This window comes from Clarias gariepinus, chromosome 1, assembly GCF_024256425.1.
Source record: "Clarias gariepinus isolate MV-2021 ecotype Netherlands chromosome 1, CGAR_prim_01v2, whole genome shotgun sequence".
Classification (NCBI taxonomy): Eukaryota; Metazoa; Chordata; class Actinopteri; order Siluriformes; family Clariidae; genus Clarias; species Clarias gariepinus.
Window position 1 is genome coordinate 467,394 of NC_071100.1, and position 20,592 is coordinate 487,985.

Consider the following 20,592-nt stretch of genomic DNA (forward strand, 5'->3'; position numbering starts at 1 on the left):
TAAAGCCCCAACAGACCACAGCATAGAAAACGACATTCGTCACAACAGATTTGTAAAACATCCGAAGAATGGTATTGCAGATGTTGAAAGACCTGAGCCTTCTCAGAAAGCAGAACCTGCTCTGTCCTTTCGGGCAGAGTGCCATTGTTTTAACTGATTGTGAAAACTACACAACCACTTAAACTTAAATGGATACCTGGACAGTTTTCAATCTGGTTTCCGAGAGCATCACAGTACAGAGACAGCGCTCATAAAGAGAATAAATGATATTAATTTAAATTCTGATTCTGGCAAAATATCAGTGTTGGTACTGCTAAATCTTAGTGCTGTTTGACACTGTCGATCATAACATACTAATAGAAAGACTGGAAATCTGGGTCGGGTTAGGCTGTATATGCTATCACTAAGTCAGATAATGTGAAAGAAACAAATTGCCTATCACAACTATGCTGTTATATCCTTAAGAGCAGGACTTTCTCACCATTTTCCAGAGTTCAAGTTTTGGAACACAGATCATCCATTTACAGTGGGAGCCACGTCAAACAGCCGCTTGGAGCATGATAGGTCCATGACAGGACCGTGACAGGACCATGCTCGATCCGTGCACGGAATGTGATCCCCCGCGATGACGTAGTTAACGATGCCCCGCCCCAGAAACGCCCCCTTGCGCTTTCTAAAAAGATGGTTGCAATGCTGTATAATTCCGCCAGATGGAGCATTGACTGCTTCAGTTAACTGCAGTGTCCAAACAGCCAGTTACTATATTTAATATATATATAACATAACTTACGTCAACATAGTTTCATAAATAGATAATGTGGTAAAAAAGAGGGATAAAAAACGATTCATAAAACAGATTTAAATCACTCAATACACAACCCATGATGCTTATGCTGTTTTTAATTAATGATTCAATTAATTAATTAATTAATTAATTAATTAATTAAACTACTTATTGCAATATTTTTCACGATATCCTTAATAATACTTAAAGACATGGTAACATCTGTAATTTATCTATACCAGTCGTTGTAGGTACGGAATACAATGCGGGCTATGTACAGTATTTTACATTACAGTGTATTTTATCTATTTCCGTTTAATACACTGGTAGATAATATTTTGCTGCAAAGTAAAGCTTAAAATTTGAGTTCTGCTTGGGTTTGTTTTCGTTGTATTTTTGATGTTTTCGCTGATGTTTTTTTTTTCGCTGATAGTCAAAAATTGGCATAACAAATCGATTAATAACGCATAATATCTGGAACAAATATCTGTCCATACGGATCAGTCTGTCTTTAGTCAGTTAACCAGTATAACGTTCCCCCATCAAAGATCTGATGGGACAATAATCACTTATCACTACGGTGAATAAATGCGGCAGCAGGGTCAGATTAAATCCCCATAACCATTCACACTTAAAAACAATACTAACAGAACTAAACAGGTCCAGAGGGTCAGCGCCTGTTATCAGGACAGGGATCACCTACAGGATACTACTGTAATTTTTACTGCTTATATTTTTTGCCATAGTTTTATTTGGTTTTACGCGATTTCATGTTTTATTTGTTTGTGTGTGTACGTGTGTGTGTGTGTGAGAGAGAGAGGGCTTATATTGTGATTTGTCCAAGGTTACTAAAGACTGGCTTACTACTACTAATAAAAATATTTCAATGTAACCCATGGGTCTCAATCACAAAATCAGCCAACGCTGTAAACAGATGACAAGACAAATTATATAGGCTACTCTGAAACGTTAATTTAAACATTTAAAAAAAATAATAATAATATATATAACATAAATATAAAAACAATCGACTATTATTGTCAGGGTCAAGTTTACGGGGCTTCTCAGTCTTTTGTTAATTTTACTTCTAACCCAAAACCAATGTGGCTTATTAAAGATGCAAAGATGTTTAGGGCATAACACACCTCTGAACGTCTTTTGTCTTGTAAATGATTATCTTCGTTCACCTTCCAATCCCCCACAGCGCACACACTCTGTATACTGTTACTATGTCTGTTGGGGCACTTAGTTATACACAGCACTTTAATGTATGAAACACTTACTTCCTGGTTTGTTTTATTTTAAATATTGCTTATTACCTTTTCCCGCAAAATAAACATTAAGCATAAACAACATGTTATCATTGTGTAAATTATTAACATATTGATGTCTTTTAATTAAGGACAAAAACAGACCCTGCGCTTGTGTTTAGGACTGATGCTGAACAGCTGTGTTCATAGGTTTAATCAACGATTTACAAGACAACAGTTAAAGCGTTTGTGGATGAGAGGTGTGTGTGCATTTCTCCGTTGGTTTAACACAAACATTTGAGCACAGACAAGTAAGTCTGAAGTACCCCTCCCCCTGCCAAAACACACTCACACAGAGCAATTAGCACCATGTCATAGTCAGTATTCTCCACTGAGGTTTCTTACCTTCCACTCCTTCTAAGTTTGTCTTTGCTCTTTTAATGGAGTTCTTAAACGCCCCCCATCCCCAAATTTTATACTGAGAAAAATAATTATGGGTCACATAATCACAAACACAAACTAGCACAGACACATATGATCAAGTGTTTAACTGTTGTTTTCGTTTGTTTCTATAACCAGTAATAATAATAATAATCATAATAATCATAATAATAATAATAATTATTATTATCATTATTATTAGCCCAACTCTTTGACTATTTAAAACGTCGGGTCACATTTTTTTGCACATTGAAGTTGTTGGTTTAAGTAAATGTATTTTTAAATACACAAACAATCCCCCAACAATTAAAACACGCACACATGACTTTAAAAATAAAATTTATTCTTCCAAAACTAGTCAAAGGTAAAACAATAATTTGTATAAAACAGGTAAAAACATGTTTAATTTTTGCTTAAAGGTCATTAAAATATCCGGATAACACCAGCTGCTTATCAGTCTCTATCTGGTTCTTTTATATTAAAATATCATTTAAAAAAAATATTAAAGAGGGAACTGTTTAATTCTTTGTTTCCCCCCTAAAGTATCAGACGTTTTGCAATTCTATGTTCAGAACATACAGTAGACCTGACCAAACATCATTCTAAAGCTGTTGCACTGTGACGTCATCCCTCCTACAGATCCCTCAACAGCTTGTTCGGGCTCTTCCAGTATCTCCAAAAGGCCAACCGTCATCCGTCTGACCCCCCAATCCTCCACAGCAGAGCTCTGATTAAAGACAACAGGAGAATTTAGTGAAGACAAAGATAAATAAACTTTACAGAATATCTAGTTGTAATAAATATAAAAGATATTAGTAAACCTATACCACAGAGTGTGTAAAATACTGTTTTGGGGAATTCTGGAATGTAAATAAACTGGGATAACTTTAACCATTGAACTTTGTTAGTGTTAACCCCGGTCTGTCTGTATTATCGTCTGCATTAAATTAACCGAGAATTTACTTAATGCGCTTTTCATACAAATAATTTAGCCGATATAACACTCGTATATATTAGTTCATTTCTGAAGCCGAACTATAACTTTCCGAGTACTGAAGCCCCCCACACCTCCCCACACACACACACCTCTCCTCCCCACACACACACACACACCTCCCCACACACACCTCCCCCTCCCCCTTAACTGATAAACACTTCAGAGTTTTTATCCAGCTCGGTAACTAAGCGCTCGCGCTACCGCGCAAAGTCACGGCCAAACTGAGAAAAATATATACCCGGTTATGAGTGTTTAGCTCGCGAGCTCCTGTACATCTATCCTCAGCTTGTGTCCTTTATGAACTGCATCACATTATATTCACAGATATAACCTGCAGATTAACTCTTACCCAAAGAATTAATAAACGCTGAATTTATCCAGACAACACGCGGTCAGATTCTAAAGGCATTTTTATAGAGCACAAACACTCTTCATCCGGTAGTGCAGCTTATGTAATAGGGACATAAATAGTATTTTCGAAGATTTAGTGTCTTTTTTTAGTTAAAGAGGAGTGACAGACTTCCGGTTTAGGACGCGAATGGAGTAGACGTGTCTAACTCGTGGTCCCTGTTAAGATTTCCTTTATTCACAGTTAACCATCCTCTACCAATTTAATAGTTTTGCATGTAGTAGGAAAACATATTTGATATCTAAGGAAGCAGAAAATGGCATCTAAATCAGCTAAACAAGTGAAGAAAGACGCTACCCCCAAAGACGACACGCGTGCTGCTCATGGGGAGATTAGTATGGCGGCCTTGTCAAGTTTATTGGAAGAGCACAGAGCCGCTCTCTCGGCTGAATTTAAAACTGCATTAACGTCTTTGGAGACGAAACTTGACCTCGTTCAAACTGCGGTTTCGGATCATGATTCACGAATAACATCACTGGAATCTAACGCAGATCTCGTCAGCGAGCGAATTCATTCGTTGGAAGCAGTATGTGCCGAGCTAACTGAGAACTATACTAAGCTCAAAACCAAAACGGCTGACTTGGAGAATCGCAGTCGGCGTAACAATGTCAGGATCATTGGCCTACCGGAGGCCGTTGAAGGTCCTCGACCCACCGTGTTCTTTTCTGAGATGCTGTCGGAAGTTATGGGCGAACAAGTCTTGCCGTCTCCTCCGGAACTCGACAGGGCGCATCGTGCACTTGTTCCAAAGTCAAAGCAGGGAGGAAAGCCGAGAGCGGTAATAGTTCGTTTCCATCGGTATCAGACTAAGGAGGCGGTGATGCGAGAGGCTCGTAAGAGAAGAGGAACGTTGCAGTATCGTGGCAAGCCGATCGCTATGTACGATGATTACAGTGTAGAAGTTCAGGAGCAGCGCGCTCAATATCGCGAGGTAATGGCAGAGCTTTACACTCTGGGATTTAAACCATCTCTTCTCTTCCCCGCAAGAGTGAGGATTACGACCAAAGAGGGTGAACAAAAACAGCTCACGTCGGTAGACGAGGCCAAGAACTTTTTAACAGCTCATCGGAACGTCTCGTAGAAGGTAGCGCTGCTCGCTTGGTAGATGTGACCGGTGGTGTTTTATAAGACTTATACTTTCTTTTCTATACTATTTATGCCTTGTAATGGCCTGTAGTACATAATCGACTACACCACCGGAACCTTTTATTTTTTAATTTTGGGCAGGTAGACCTGCTGAAGCTCAAAAGATGCTTTACTGCTCACTTGCAAAGTTTAGGCAAAGCAGGCCCCCCTTTTTTTTTTTTTTTTAAGATTTCAACGTTTCCATTTCAAAGGTCTATAAGGACATCTCTATTAGAGTCAAACATAGATTTTTCTGTTGACCCCTTTTGACTTTGTGCTGTTACATTCGACTTGAGTCTTCCTGTTCAGTAATGTTAAATACTCTTTATGGTATGTTTCCTGGTAGATGATTACATGCTGTAAATTTACTATGTTAAGCCTACTACCTGACGTGTTGATTATGATTAATATTGAGGATATTTGATTCTAAGGGACAGAGATTATATAAGGTAAGGTGAAATAAGGAAGTGTGTTAAAGTGTGTTATTTTTGAAGGTAGTTTTGTTGTTATTGTAATGTGTTCTGGGGCTCGGGTTAATTGGGTGGGAGGGTCTGTGATTTCTATGGGGTGGCGGTATGCTGGCTTTACATTCTCGGGGATTGGTGTTCTTTTGCTGTTCTTTAGTTTCATTTTTGTAGTTTATTTTTTTATTTATTTTTTTTTTTTCAATTTTCATTCACTATCTTCTGATGTCTTTTTAAATGGGTAGACAGCTGAGATTTATGAGCTGGAATGTCAAAGGCTTAAATAATTTGGTAAAAAGAAACAGATTTCTTGCTCATATTAGACAGTTTAAAGCTGAGGTTACCTTCTTACAAGAAACCCATTTACGTAGTGTAGACCAATCTCGACTCAACTGTAGGTGGAACGGGCAGATTTTTCATTCCTCATTTCAGGCAAAGGCAAGAGGCGTAGCAATTTTGATCGATAGGAATGTCCCTTTTGTCCCAAATGATATTATATCAGACAAGAATGGACGTTATATAATTGTTTCAGGCACTTTATGCAATAAAAATATCACTTTAGTTAATCTTTATGCACCTAATTTCGATGATGTCAATTTTTTCAAACTAGTTCTCTCCCGGTTTCCTGATCTAAATTCTCATTCTCTTATACTTGGGGGAGACTTTAACTGCTGTGTAAATCCGGTGTTGGATCGTTCTTCCTCCAAATCATGCACCCCAAATAAATCCTTCATTTACCTAAAAAGTTTTTTTTCTGAGTATGGCGGTTTTTGAATCCCCAAAAAAGAGAATATTCTTTTTTTTCGAGCGTCCATCATTCTTACTCTCGGATTGATTATTTCATCTTGGATAATGCCTTAATTCCTAGTGTTCAATCCTGTGCATACCAAAGTATTATTATATCGGACCATGCTCCTCTTCTTCTTGATTTGACCTTTTCAAATTTGCCCTCACCTAGGAGGAACTGGCGTTTTAATATTTCACTTTTGGCGGATGAGAACTTTGTTTCCTTTGTCGCTGACCAGATTTCTTTTTTCCTTAGCATCAATAAATCGCCGGAGGTCTCAGACTCAGTAGTGTGGGAGACTCTTAAGGCATATATTAGAGGTCAAATTATTTCATATGCCTCTACTAAAAGAAAACTTTCCAAAGAAAAACAAATATCCCTGGCTAATGAGATTTCTAAATTGAATGAACAAAATGCTATGTCTCCGACACCGGATCTGTATAATAGGCGGCATAAATTGAAGTCTGAGCTCGATTTAATTTCGACCAATGAAATAGAGGGCCTTTTGAGAAGAACTAGGAGTGTTTTTTATGAAAGCGGGGAGAAATCGGGCAAATTATTGGCTAATCAGTTGCGTGGGCTCCAGGCAAAACAAATTATAAGCGGTCTTCGTCTAGATAATGGGGAGATCACAACGGATCAAAATATTATTAATAAAAAATTTAGAGATTTTTACTCCACTTTGTACACTGCGGACCCCTTCTCGCAGAAGGATACTAAACAATTTCTTGATCAATTAAATGTCCCCATACTATCTTCTGATGCTCGTAATCTTTTAGAAAAGCCAATTTTAGAGAAGGAGGTGATAGCTGCCATTGTTTCTTTACAATCTGGGAAATCCCCAGGACCCGACGGTTTTCCATCAGATTTTTACAAAAAATTCTCTGCACAGCTTGCTCCCTTTCTGACGACTGTCTTTGCAGAATCCTTTAAGACCGGTATTCTCCCCCCAACTTTAAATCAAGCATGCATCTCCTTATTGCTTAAAAAGGATAAGGACCCTTTGGATTGTGCTTCATATAGGCCTATTTCCTTGCTTAATTGTGATGTAAAAATTTTAGCTAAGGTGCTTGCCTCAAGACTTGAAGTTGTTCTCCCCACCATCATTTCACCTGATCAAACAGGATTTATAAAAAAACGTCAGTCTTTTTTTAACATTCGCCGTTTACTTAATGTGGTATATTCTCAGCATCACTCTGTCCCAGAATGTGTTGTCTCTTTGGATGCTGAGAAGGCGTTTGATAGGGTAGGGTGGGAATACCTTTTTTTAGTTTTGGGAAAATTTGGGTTCGGTCTGGCCTATCTTTCTTGAATCAAATTACTTTATAGTGCTCCCACCGCTGTCATTTTGACCAATGGCCTGTCTTCTCAACCGTTTAAATTACATCGTGGAACTCGTCAGGGTTGCCCGGTAAGCCCACTATTATTTGCCCTTGCTATTGAGCCTTTAGCAATTGCTTTACGTGAATGTCAACAGATTACTGGTATTTCACGTGGTGAGGCTGTGCATAAAGTTACTCTATATGCAGATGATTTACTGCTTTTTATTTCTAATCCACAGACTTCTTTACCGGCAGCTCTTTCCTTACTTGAGAATTTTGGTCAGCTCTCTGGATATAAACTCAATCTGCATAAAAGTGAATGTTTTCCAATTAGTAAAGTAGACATGCAGTTACAGTACTCCAACATACCACTAAAGATAGTCAAAAATAAATTCACTTATCTTGGTATCTGTATTACTCGCCAACATAATCATCTTTTCAAACATAATTTTGGTATTCTTCTTGAACAAATCAAGAAGGATCTTTCCAAATGGTCCCCCTTAAAGATTTCTCTCATTGGGCGCATTAACTCCATTAAGATGATGGTGCTTCCTAAGTTTCTCTATCTCTTTCAGTGTTCACCTCTTTTATTCCTTTATAATTTTTTAAATCTTTGGACTCTGTCCTCTCTTCTTTTATTTGGAATGGTAAACATCCTCTTCTGCGTAAAGTATACCTTCAGAGGTCTAAACGGGATGGTGGTATGCCTCTGCCTAATTTTAAGTTTTATTACTGGGCAGCTAACATACGAAATATACTGTATTGGTGGCATTATCACCTTCTACCTAATAAACCATCCTGGGTGGACATGGAGATGCATGCTCATAAGCAAATTTCCCTTCCTGCACTTCTTGCAACCAAATTACAGCTAGGTTTTTATACTTTTGCTGACTGCCCAGTGGTAAAACACTCGCTGAGGATTTGGACTCAATTTAGGAGGTCATTTGGTCTTAAAGATCCTTCTCTTCTTAGCCCTGTTGCACGTAATCACTTTTTCTTGCCTTCAATGCAAGATGGGTCATTTAGGAGCTGGTCTGACAAAGGAATAAAATGCTTCAAAGATTTATTTATTAACCGTGTATTTGCATCCTTTGAACAGTTAGTGTCGCAATTTGGTCTTACTAAATCTGATTTTTTTAGAGTGTTGCAAGTTAGAGACTATGTTAGGTCATTCTTAGCAGATTTTCCAGCGTTGCCTACTGAAAACCCTTTGGATAGCTACCTTTCGTGCAACACATTAGCGAAGGGCTCAATTTCTACTATTTATAATCTAATGATAAATCAGTCAGTTTCCTCTTTAGACAACATTAAGAGAGCTTGGGAGGAAGACCTTGGTGGACCACTCTCAGATGACACATGGAAGTGTGTTCTTAAGCAGGTCCACTCATCATCTATGTGTGCTCGCCATTCTCTCATTCAGTTTAAAGTAGTACATAGAGCTCATATATCCAAAGTGAAGTTAGCCCAAATGTTTCCTGGTACTAGCTCCTTGTGCAACAGATGTCGCTGTGCTGAGGGTACTTTAATTCACATGCTCTGGACATGTCCTGAATTAGAGCTTTTCTGGCGATCAGTATTTGACACCTTATCTGTGGTTCTTAAGTACAGATTAGAGCCAGAACCCCTCGTAGCACTGTTTGGAGTTGCTCCTGAGGAGTTACGGCTGTCAGCATCAAGGTGTAAAATTCTGGCCTTCTCCTCTTTGTTAGCACGTAGAGCCATTCTACTTAAGTGGAAGGATCCTCTCCCACCTACACACACTCATTGGGTTAAAGAAGTTATGTCTTGTCTCTACCTCGAAAAGATTAGGTATTCATTAAGAGGATCGGGAAAACAGTTCTTTAAAGTGTGGCGCCCTTTCTTTGATTATGTTGATGCCTTTAAATAATGCCCTATCATTGATTTGAATGCCCTTTTTAATTTCTGTAAATTGTATTTTTTTTTTATTATTATTTTTATTTATTTATTTATATATGTGTGTGTGTATATGTATGTATGTATGTATGTGTATGTATGTGTGTATATATATATATATGTGTGTGTATGTGTGCACATATGTATGTATGTATGTGTGTATGTATGTATGTGTATGTGTATGTGTGGATATATATATATATATATATATATATATATATATATATTTTTTTTTTTTTTTTGCTGTGGATTTGTATACGCGTACTGTACCCTGTATTTTTTATCATTATCATTTGATTGATATATTTATTATTCCTTTTTGAATTAATAGACAGCATAAATGCTGCCCTAGGGATTTGTTGGTAAGGGTTGGGGGATTGTGAAATGCGATATACTGTGAAAAATCAATAAAAATATTAAAACCAAAGAGGAGTGACATTGTGAGTTTGTGACACTGACAGTAAGCTGTAATGTTAACTCCAGACTTGGTAAACAGATCATTAAGTTATCTAAAGTTACATCTGACTGCTGCTGGTGCTGCTAGTGATTTTCAAAACGGCAGATAAAAAACTAAACTGGGAAATAAACTGTAAACTAATCCCAAACAAATTTTATAAATTAAAACACCACTTACCGCAAATAGTCCATTAAGCCGCCATCTTCATCTCTGTTGCAGTTTGGCAGCGTCAGTTCGGCGGGGGTGGGGGTGGTTTGTTAAAATCACGTGATTGCAACTCAGCGCAGCTAAATAGCTGGCTTGTGTTAACGTGTCCTTGAGAACGAAGCGCCATCTAGTGGTGGAACCAGGTAAATGCATAAATAGGGCTTGAATGGGCGTGTTTACTGTGAAATCTTGACACGCCTTTCTCGAAGGAAAAGGAGGGGGGATTACGGCGTGCATAGGGCAGCCGTACGCCATTCGTACGCAATTCACACGGCCGCGGCTATTTGGCGTGGCTCCATCTGTACAAACCCCCCATTCATCTCGTCCGAGACGCCTTTGTCCTGGATCCCTGGAATTCGCAAACCCCGGCGTAGAGGCAGAAGATCCAGCGTTTTGGTTCGACTGAGACAGTGCACTTCCCAGCTTATTACTGGCTAACATGCATTCTCTGGAGAACAAGCTTTGCGGACTTCGGGATGCCTTACGAATGGAATGCCTTTGCGAATGGAATGCCTTACGGAAACCTGGTTGTCGGTTACGGAAACCTGGTTACGGAAACCTGGTTGTTGGACAAGATACCGGACTCCGCGATTCAGCTACCAGGATTCTCCGTGCACCGCGCAGACAGGTTGCGGGAGCTAACTGAAAAAAGCAAAGGCGGCGGCGTGTGCTTCATGATCAACAACTCCTGGTGTGATTATGCAAACGTGCACCCCATAAAGTCCTTTTGCTCACTGGACCTGGAGTTTCTGATGCTTATGTGCGGTCATTCTGGCTACCGAGGGAATTTTCAGCAGTCATCATTACGGCTGTTTATATTCCCCCACAAGCCGACACTGACCGAGCACACGGGAAACTGTACAGCACGATCAGCAGTCAGGAAACCGCGAACCCAGAGGCGTTTATCAAGACTGGAGACTTTAAAAAACCCAACTTGAGGAAAGTTTTACCAAAACTCCATCAACATATTCAGTTCAACACACAAGGAAAGCTGCTGCTCGACCACTGTTACACTTCCTTCCGGAATGCGTACAAAGCCCTCCCCCGCGCCCCATTCAGCCAATCAGATCATCGCTCCATTTTGCTTCCGCCTGCCTATAGGCAGAAGCTGAAACAGGAAGCTCCAACCCTAAGGGCGGTGCACTGTTAATTGGACCAATCAGATTTAATGTTACACGACTGTTTTGATCACGTGGACTGGGAAATGTTTCGAATGGCTGCGGACAACATTGATGAATATGCAGACTCAGTCTGCAGAATTATCAGGAAATGTGTAGATGATGTTGTCCCATCCAAAATAGTGAAATTTTATCCATACCAGAAACCATGGATAAACAGTGATCTTCGCATGGCACTGGCGGCAAAGAACTCTGCCTTCGCAGAGATCCTAAAACATCTGAATATAAATACGCCACCTACCAACTCCGGAAGACTATTAAGTCTGCAAAACGTGAGCACAGGGACAGAGTGGAACTACAATTTGATGATCCTAGAAGAATGTGTCAGGGACTAAATACAATCACAGACTTCAAAGGGAAAACCAGCACACCACAGACCACAGCCTCTTAGTGTGAAGATCTAAACGTATTTTACGCTAGATTCGACACAGTGAACAACACAAGACTGGACAGCGAACGCATCATGGATGACATCAGTGCGCACACAGTGTCTAAAGAGGATTTACGGAAGTGCTTCAGACAGGTGAACGCCTGCAAAGCCGCTGGTCCTGACGGAATCCCCGGCCCATCATGGCAGAACACCACAACGAAAGAGCCAAGCGATCTCCCGTGGCTCGGGTCCGCTCGGTAGGTGAACCTAGCCGGGGACAGGACTACCCGCCGCGGCTAGGCCTCGACCCAGCTTCCGAGATTCCACAACAACGCCGAGGCCAGAGACCACCGGACTACCGCTGCAACGTTCTCAGGCCTGAGGACAACGTACCCCAGCAGCCGTTAAACTAGCTTCGGGGGGCGCCGAGGGGAAGCCGCCTCCCACAGTCGTCTTTGTTTCCCCAACTGCAGGGTTCAACTTCCGGTCAGGACGTGTAGGAAATTGCACGGGGGTCTATGTGAACTGTGGCCTGGACAACGTTTCGCTACGGGCGCTCGTGGACACCGGCTCTATCTGCTGCGCTGGGGAGTATTAGAACAAGGCGAGCGCGATTGTATGCTGCCGGACCCAGACTTGAACATTCGCACCGTGTCGGGGAGGTTTTTGGAGATACGGGCCTGTCGCACAGTGCGAAAAAAAGTAGGTGCAATCAGTCTTTCTCATCTATTCTTTGTGGCAGACATTGAGGATGATTGTATCTTGGGGTTGAACATTTTGAAAAAGTGGGGTGCGGTACTGAATCTCGCTAACGGAACGTTGCGTGGTAACTTCGGGTTAGCCAGGTTGCTAGTTCCCAAAACGCAGCCGGACGTGTTAGTAGCGCGCACCAGGGGCGGAACTTCCGGTGGACACGCCATGTAAACATCCGGTAGCAAACCGAGCGAGAATAATGGCCGAGCTTATGCAGCGTAGCAGCGTGGGGCTAAGTCAGACACATAACGACACCGTGAAGTCCCTTTTACACGAGTTCACGGACATTTTTCGCGATAGATGAGCGCGAGTGCACTCATACCAATCTGGTGCAGCACACGTTGATACGGGTAACGCAGCTCCTGTTCGGTTACATCCGAGACGCCTTCCCTTAACGAGCTATCGCCGAACAGAAGCTGCGTGAGATGGGCGACTCGGGCATTATAGAGCCAGCGTCCGGATCGTAGTCTTCACCGGTTGTGCTGGTGCGTAAAAAGGACGAATCGTGGCGGTTTTGTGTTGATTACCGGCGGTTAAACGAGGTGACGCGCAAAGATTCTTATCCGTTGCCGCGAATAGATGATGCGCTGGAACACGTTGCGGGCTCGGCGTGGTTTAGCTTGTTAGATCTGCGTAGCGGGTACTGGCAAGTAGAGCTCGCCCCGGAAGCACGACCTAAAACCGCGTTCTCTATCGGACAAGAGCTATGGCAATTCCGGCGCATGCCTTTCAGCCTAAGTAACGCTCCAGCTACGTCTGAACGGTTGATGGAGAAAGGCCGATATTCCTCGCAACCGTTGTGTCGTCTACCTGGACGATTTACTGGTGCACGGCAAAGAGTTTGAGGTCGCGCTAGTCAACCTACGGGAGGTATTTTTGGCTATCCGGCGGGCGAATTAGCGACTCAATCCTAAAAAGTGCCAGCTGTTGCGGCGAGAGACTTTTTTCTAGGACACGTAATTAGTGCTCGAGGGAGTGCCACCGATTCAGCCAAAATTGTGGCGGTACAGAATTGGCCTGAACCGCTAAATGTGTCACAACTACGCACCGTCCTCGGGTTAGCCTCTTACTATCGCCGGTTTGTGAAGGATTTTGCCACGATCGCCAGTCCGCTGCACGGGCTCACGAGAAAGAATCAGCTGTTTCGCTGGGACAGGGTGTACGCGTGCTTTCACTCAGTTACGGGAAGCTCTGGTCACGTCGCCCGTTCTCGAATATCCTGATACATCTCGTATGTTTATCCTCGACACGGACGCAAGTGATGTAGGGCTGGGGGCCGTCCTGTCTCAGGTTTCCGAGGGCAAAGAGCGTGCTATTGCCTACTTCAGCCGCGCGTTGTCTGGACCGGAGAAAAATTACTGCTTCACGCGGCGCGAGCTGCTAGCGGTCGTCACGCCCTTAAACATTTTAGGCCGTATTTATACGGGCAATCCTTCTTGCTGCGGACCAATCACTCTTCGCTGGTGTGGCTACTTAGTTTTAAAGAGCCCGAGGGGCAGTTAGCGCGCTGGCTTGATCGGTTGCAGGATTATAATTTTACTGTTCAGCACCGAGCGGGAAAACTGCATGCTAACGCCAATGCTTTATCCCGCCGGCCGTGCAGCAAAGAGCGTTGCCGGTACTGCGAGCAGGTTGAAGGGCACGTGGGTGGTTGCGACATCGAACACTCTCCGACCCCCGTGAATCAGAACATTCTCCCTGCGCAGTCCTTCGGAGCCCCCATCGGTAAACAGCCGTCCGAGCCGGCGTGCAGCTGAGTTACTGCGTCGCCTAAACTATTGCCTGTAGTCGTTTCGCCTGTGCCACAGATGGACTGTGATCAGCTAATTGTCGAGCAGGAGAAGGATCCGGCGCTGCAGCGGGTACTAGGTTGGGTTAACGCGGCCAGAGACCAGATTATGCCGCGGTTGCTCACCTGGGACCAGAGGAAAAAGCTCTCCACTCGCAGTTTAACCGACTAGCGTTGCGGGGGGGTTTACTCTACCGCCACTGGGAACAGCCGTGCGGCGCTGGCGAATCTTTTCAGCTGCTGGTTCCGCGGACTCTGCAGGCACGTGTGTTAGGAATGGTTCACGGGCATGCGGGTGCGGGACACTTCGGAGTAACTAAAACACTGCGGCGGTTGCGCGCTCGCTTTTACTGGACGAGCTGTCACACTGATAGTGAACTCTTTGTTCGCAGATGCAACGTCTGCACGGCAAAGAGGGGCCCTACCCAGCGCTCGCAAGCACCCTTGCAAGACTTTCGGGTGGGGGCACCTATGGAGCGGATGGGCATGGACATTCTCGGGCCGTTTCCCATTTCCGATCGCGGGAACCGGTATGTGCTGGTGGCCATAGACTATTTCACCAAGTGGCCGGAGGCTTTTGCTGTTCCTGACCAGAGTGCTTCCACCACGGCTCAAATGCTGGTGTATGAGATGTTCAGCCAATTCGGCTCCCCGGAGCAGTTACACAGCGATCAGGGGTCGTAACTTCGAGGCGGAGGTGTTTGCGGCGGTGTGTGAGCGCCTCGGGGTGAAAAAGACCCACACCACACCCCTTCATCCACAAAGTGACAGTCTCGTGGAGCGGTTCAATCGGACGCTCACCACCCAACTCGCCGTGCTGACTAGCGACCGGTAGAATGATTGAGACGAACATTTGCCTCTTGTGCTTTGGGCATATCGCACAGCAGTGCAGGAGTCATCACAGGTGACGCCAGCTGCGTTAATGTTCGAGCGCGAGTTGCGCACGCCTGTGGACCTTGTGTTCGGGCCACCTCCACAATCTGATTTACCCACGAAGCCTGGGTTGGATTATTTTTGTTCCCTAAAAGACAAACTGTTCCGTGTCCACGAGTTGGCGCGTAGACACTTGGCTGACGCCGATGTTAAGCAGTGCCGCCTGTATGATACTCATAGCCGAGGGCGAGACTTTGCAACTGGGGAGCAGGTTTGGGTGTATTCCCCTGGAAGGAAAAGGGGGCTCTCGCCTAAGCTTATGTCTCACTGGGTGGGCCCCTGTACGGTAATTGCCCAGCTCTCCGATGTAGTCTACCGGGTGAGGTTGACGGGGCGGTCTGCCTCGATACAAATAACACTGAAGGGGGGAGAGGAAGAAAAAGAAAAAAAAACTTAAATAACACAAACTTAGAAAACCAACAGAGGTGAGGTAATTTAGTTACTGTCCTGCAAAAAGGAACAGTTAACACCACAGAGGTGAGGTAATTTAGTTACTGTCCTGCAAAAAGGGACAGTTAACAACACAGAAGGCAGATATGGAGAGAAACGGAAAAGTGCAATAGGAATAGTGCAAGTGTGCTTATTTTAGTTGATTAAAGTGACAAGTGACATTATAATGAGTAATATAAACCAGTAAACAAGACGGGGTATAAATACAGTATGAACAAGGTATGTACATTTTATTTTTAAATGTTATTTCCTGGGTTGAGGTAGTGAAGGTACCAATGGTGCATGGAGCACAAAGTGACAGGTGCAAGAGTGTGAGTTTGTGTGAGTGTTGTGTGTCTGAGTGTGTGTGTCTGTATGAGTGTGTCTGTGTGTAAAATAAAGGAGTCAGAGTATGATGGTGGGAGAGGCCGAAGAGCCCAGGGGAGGCAGAGCTGGAAGGGAGTTGAGCTTCCTGATTGCCTGATGGATGAAGCTGTCCTTCAGTCTGCTTGTCCTGGCTTGGAGACTCCTTAGTCTCCTCCCTGATGGTAGCAGACTAAAGACCCTCTGAGTCGGGTGGGTAGGGTCACGGGCGATGTTGAGAGCTTTTCGTGTGAGGCGGGTGTTGTAAATATCCAGGAGGGAGGGAAGAGAGACACCAACGATCTTCTCAGCTGCTCTTACTATGCGCTGGAGTGTTTTCCGGCAGGACGCATTGCAGGCGCCGTACCACACAGTGATGCAGCTGGTCAGGATGCTCTCAATGGTGCCTCTGTAGAAGGTGCGCATGATAGGTGTCAGGGCTCCGGTTCTTCTGAGCTTTCGGAGAAAGTAGAGATGCTGTTGTGCCTTCTTGGCCTGTGCTGCAGTGTTGGTGGACCAGGAGAGATCTTCAGTAATGTGCAGACCCAGGAACTTGGTGCACTGAAAAAAATATAACACTAGCTCAACTTAAAAAAACTGAAGTAATCTGTCACACCTAATTTTTTAGCATTGATGTAATGTAAATAAACCATTTAAGTTCATGTAAACTAATTTCTGAAGGTAAATCAAACCAAATATTTTCAATTGTTCTATATCAAAATAAATGAGTTGGCTATATTACTTAATCTAAATATTTTGCTAAATCTAACCTAAAATTATAAACTTGATATAAACCACTTTTGAATGTTTGAGAAAATTAACTTTTTTAAGTTGGATCAAATAAAGATTTAAGGCATTCATAATTTAAATGAAAAAAAAGATACTTTGGATCAACTTAAAAAAAAATGTGTCATGCTCTCAGCGCTCCGCGCTGATCTAAGACCGCTCTTGTCAATTGACATTTCCTTTCCCACGCTGTCAAGCTCCTCATCACGCGCCCTTGTTTTCCCACGCTGTCATGTCACTTCCACGCCCCCGCTCCGCCCCGCCTGCACACCGGTTTCTCATTCAGCGCTGATTTATCTGTGCTTATAAGGAAGCGCAGCGCACTGGATCGTCGCCAGATTATTGTGTCCCATTGTACCAGTTTTCTCGCGTTTAATTTGATAGCCCTCACGTTGCCAAGTTGTTTCTGTTTCTCGTTTTTCCCCTCCTCCGCCTTTCGATTCTGATTTGATTGCTACGCTGACGGATTACACGGCTCCCGACTCTACGCACGCTCTCTTGACTACGGCTTATCTTCACGTCTCGGCACAGACACCACGCTGACGGACTTCACGGCCCCCGACCCAACGCGCGCCTTCACGACCACGGCTTATCTTCACGTCTCGGCACAGACACCACGCTGACGGATTACACGGCTTCCGACTCAACGCGCGCTCTCTTGACTACGGCTTATCTTCACGTCTCGGCACAGACACCACGCTGACAGATTGCTCTGCTCTGCTCGCCTTCACTCAGTCTCGACCATACAACTCCTCGTTCCTGCACCTGCGTTTGGATCCGCCTCTACGCACCGACGGACATCACGCCTTTCCGTGATCAGCGTCCTGACAAAATGTAGTTGTAGAAAAGTTACATTTATAAATGAAGACAATGAACAAACAAGTTCTCCTCCAAAACATTTATTACCATCCTTGAAACCATACCATGTTGTACTATTAAATTATTTCTCCAATTAAAGACAGAAAACAAAAATAAAATCAATAAAACAATGCATTTTTAATAACTTAAGCCTAAAAACTGTATAATCCTATTTGCTAACCATGTGAAAATCTGACAATTGTTTGACAAATAGTGTGACCAAAATTTTATATTTTAATGTCAATATAGAATACGTTCCCTAAATATTTTCTGCCGGGCCACAAATGTGTGTTTGAGCTCACCAGGATAGCTCAAGTTTAACGCATAGATAAGGCCAAACATGGAACATTCATGTGCGACTGATGGAAACTCAATAAGTCACAATCCCGATTTCCTGTGGTGGCTGAAGACAGTCCTCTTCCTCCCGAGGACAAACAGGGCCATCGTGCACCTCTCAAGTTCAGCCTGAGCTTCATCTTTTTGAACAACCTAATAAAAGAAAGCACATTTGTTAGACAAGCTGCTCTATTTGGCAAAACAGTGTCTGATGTATGAATGTAAAAATCACAAGTTAACAAGTGAACAAGTTAAACTAAAATGTTTTATTCTGCTAGTTTTGTTTTAATTTGGTGCGTCACAGCCAACTTGATCTGGATGCCTTGCTCAGCTCCTGTGGCTTCCATTCACAATATTACATTTAACACCAAGCTAATTTCTGCTTTTTTGAGCAAGTACATACCAGATCAAGAACTTGAAGATGAAGATTATATCTCTGGTTATCTCTCTGACAATTCCTCCCTTATTTCTGATGATCTCAATTAGTTTGAAGTGTTGCTTGTCCAAGAAAACCAGCAATCTTGCTTGAAGTGGAGCAGTTGTAATTCTCAAAAACTCATTACTGATCTTAAGAAAAAAAAGGAAAAACAAAAATTGGACTGGCTCAAGCAAATTAGCAAATCTTAATTACAGTGTGTGTAGAAAGAATCACCCCCCCCCACACACACACACACACACTTATAAAATTGCATTCTGTTGCTTTGTAAGTGCTCACTACTGATAATACAATAAACCAATGAACATAATTCAGTTTTGCAGGATAACTGAAATTATTCTCTGATATTATCAAATAATTCAACTATCAATTTTCAGTGCTCTGTCATTTCGAGGGAGTTTATTTTAGGATATTTAGATTACACTGACATTTACTAAATTCACGGCAATTCTATTGTATCATTTCCATTTCAAAATTTATCCACATAATGTTTTTATTTGTGGATTCTGGGTCTTACCAATGTCTGCAGTATGGGTAAAATAATGCCCTTTTAGAAAAGGTAACAGACCTTTAAACACAAAAGTGAATAAAGATTTCATGTTTACTTTTAAACTTCATAGTAATGGCTAACCTCAGCTTGTTGGTCCGTGTAAACACTAGCTCAAAGTGGGACAGTGCTCCGCCCATTAATCCATGCTTCTAATACCAAGCAAATTGGTATATATCCTTGAAACCATACCATGTTGTACTATTAAATTATTTCTCCAATGAAAGACAGAAAACAAAAATAAAATCAATAAAACAATGCATTTTTAATAACTTGGTATTTATAACAAATTGGTATATATATATATATATATATATATATATATATATATATATATATATATACACACACACACACACACACACTGTTTTTGTGTTTTATTTCACATTTTATTTAATTTACATGGTTAATTCAATCGGTCGACTTGTGGACTGTTGTACTTTTACTCGTAGTAACGTTAAATCAATGTGTCAAATTGCTGCCAGTGTTTATATACTGATAACGTTAAAAACGTGTCATAAAGTGTTACCAGTATGTCAGGAACATGCGCTAATGCCCCGTTTCATATGAGGGAATATAGATTTAGCGATATTTCATTACTTACACGTTAGCAAGTCCAGAAGGTTTTAAGCATAACTATAAGTACAGTACAAACATCACTCACTCCAAACTGGCTTGTTCTATGTTTAGGTCACTTTCCTATTAATTTTTACATCGTTAACCAACGGTACTTAAATATAATTAATTTCATTTTATTCGGCACAGCCGACTTAGCGTAGAAACTCTGGTGTTTTCGAAAATAACCGCGTTAGTTTGCCAATGCTAGGTAATACTGTTTAGGTGTTTTTAGCCAGCAAACACGGACGCAAAACTCAATTTACAAAGTGGTTGTTCCTGACATAAATCAATCGTTTGCTCATGGAAGAGATACATTTAACATAGAAATGACATGAGTTTGCTCTTTTACCTGTTATTTTCTTTGAAAAACGATGGCCGCCAGCAGAACGGGATTCAGTCCGTGATAATACTACGTCATGAGGTCACGTGACACGGCGAACTTTTGGTTTAAAGGAGAAATTGTCCATTGAGTGAATGAATTAAATTTAAGTTTAACCAGCAGCTGAAATGTTTGCTTTTAAGCAACGTAAAAATATCAGTTTCGTATAGGAAATAAAAAAAATTCTATTAGATCAATGTAGAAAACATACTTTGTATCAATGACACAGCAGTTTACTTTTTTCAGTGTGCTCCTTACCCTCTCCACGATCGCACTATTGATGGACAGCGGAGAGTGTTCGGTGTATGTTTTCCTGTAATCGACCACAATCTCCTTTGTCTTTTCCACGTTCAGGGAGAGATTGTTGTCTGTGCATCACCTGGCCAGGCGGCTCACCTCACTCCTGTAGTTAGTCTCATCATTGTTGCTAATGAGACCCACCACAGTCGTGTCGTCCACAAACTTGATAAAAAGGTTGGAGTTGTGTGATGGTAGGCAATCGTGGGTCAACAGCATAAAGAGGAGGGGGCTTAGCACACATCCTTGGGGAGCCCCAGTGCTCAGCATAATAGTGCTGGAAGTGTTATTGGCGACCCATACCGCCTGAGGTCTGCCAGTCAGGAAGTCCAGCAGCCAGTTGCACAGTGGGGTGCTGATCCC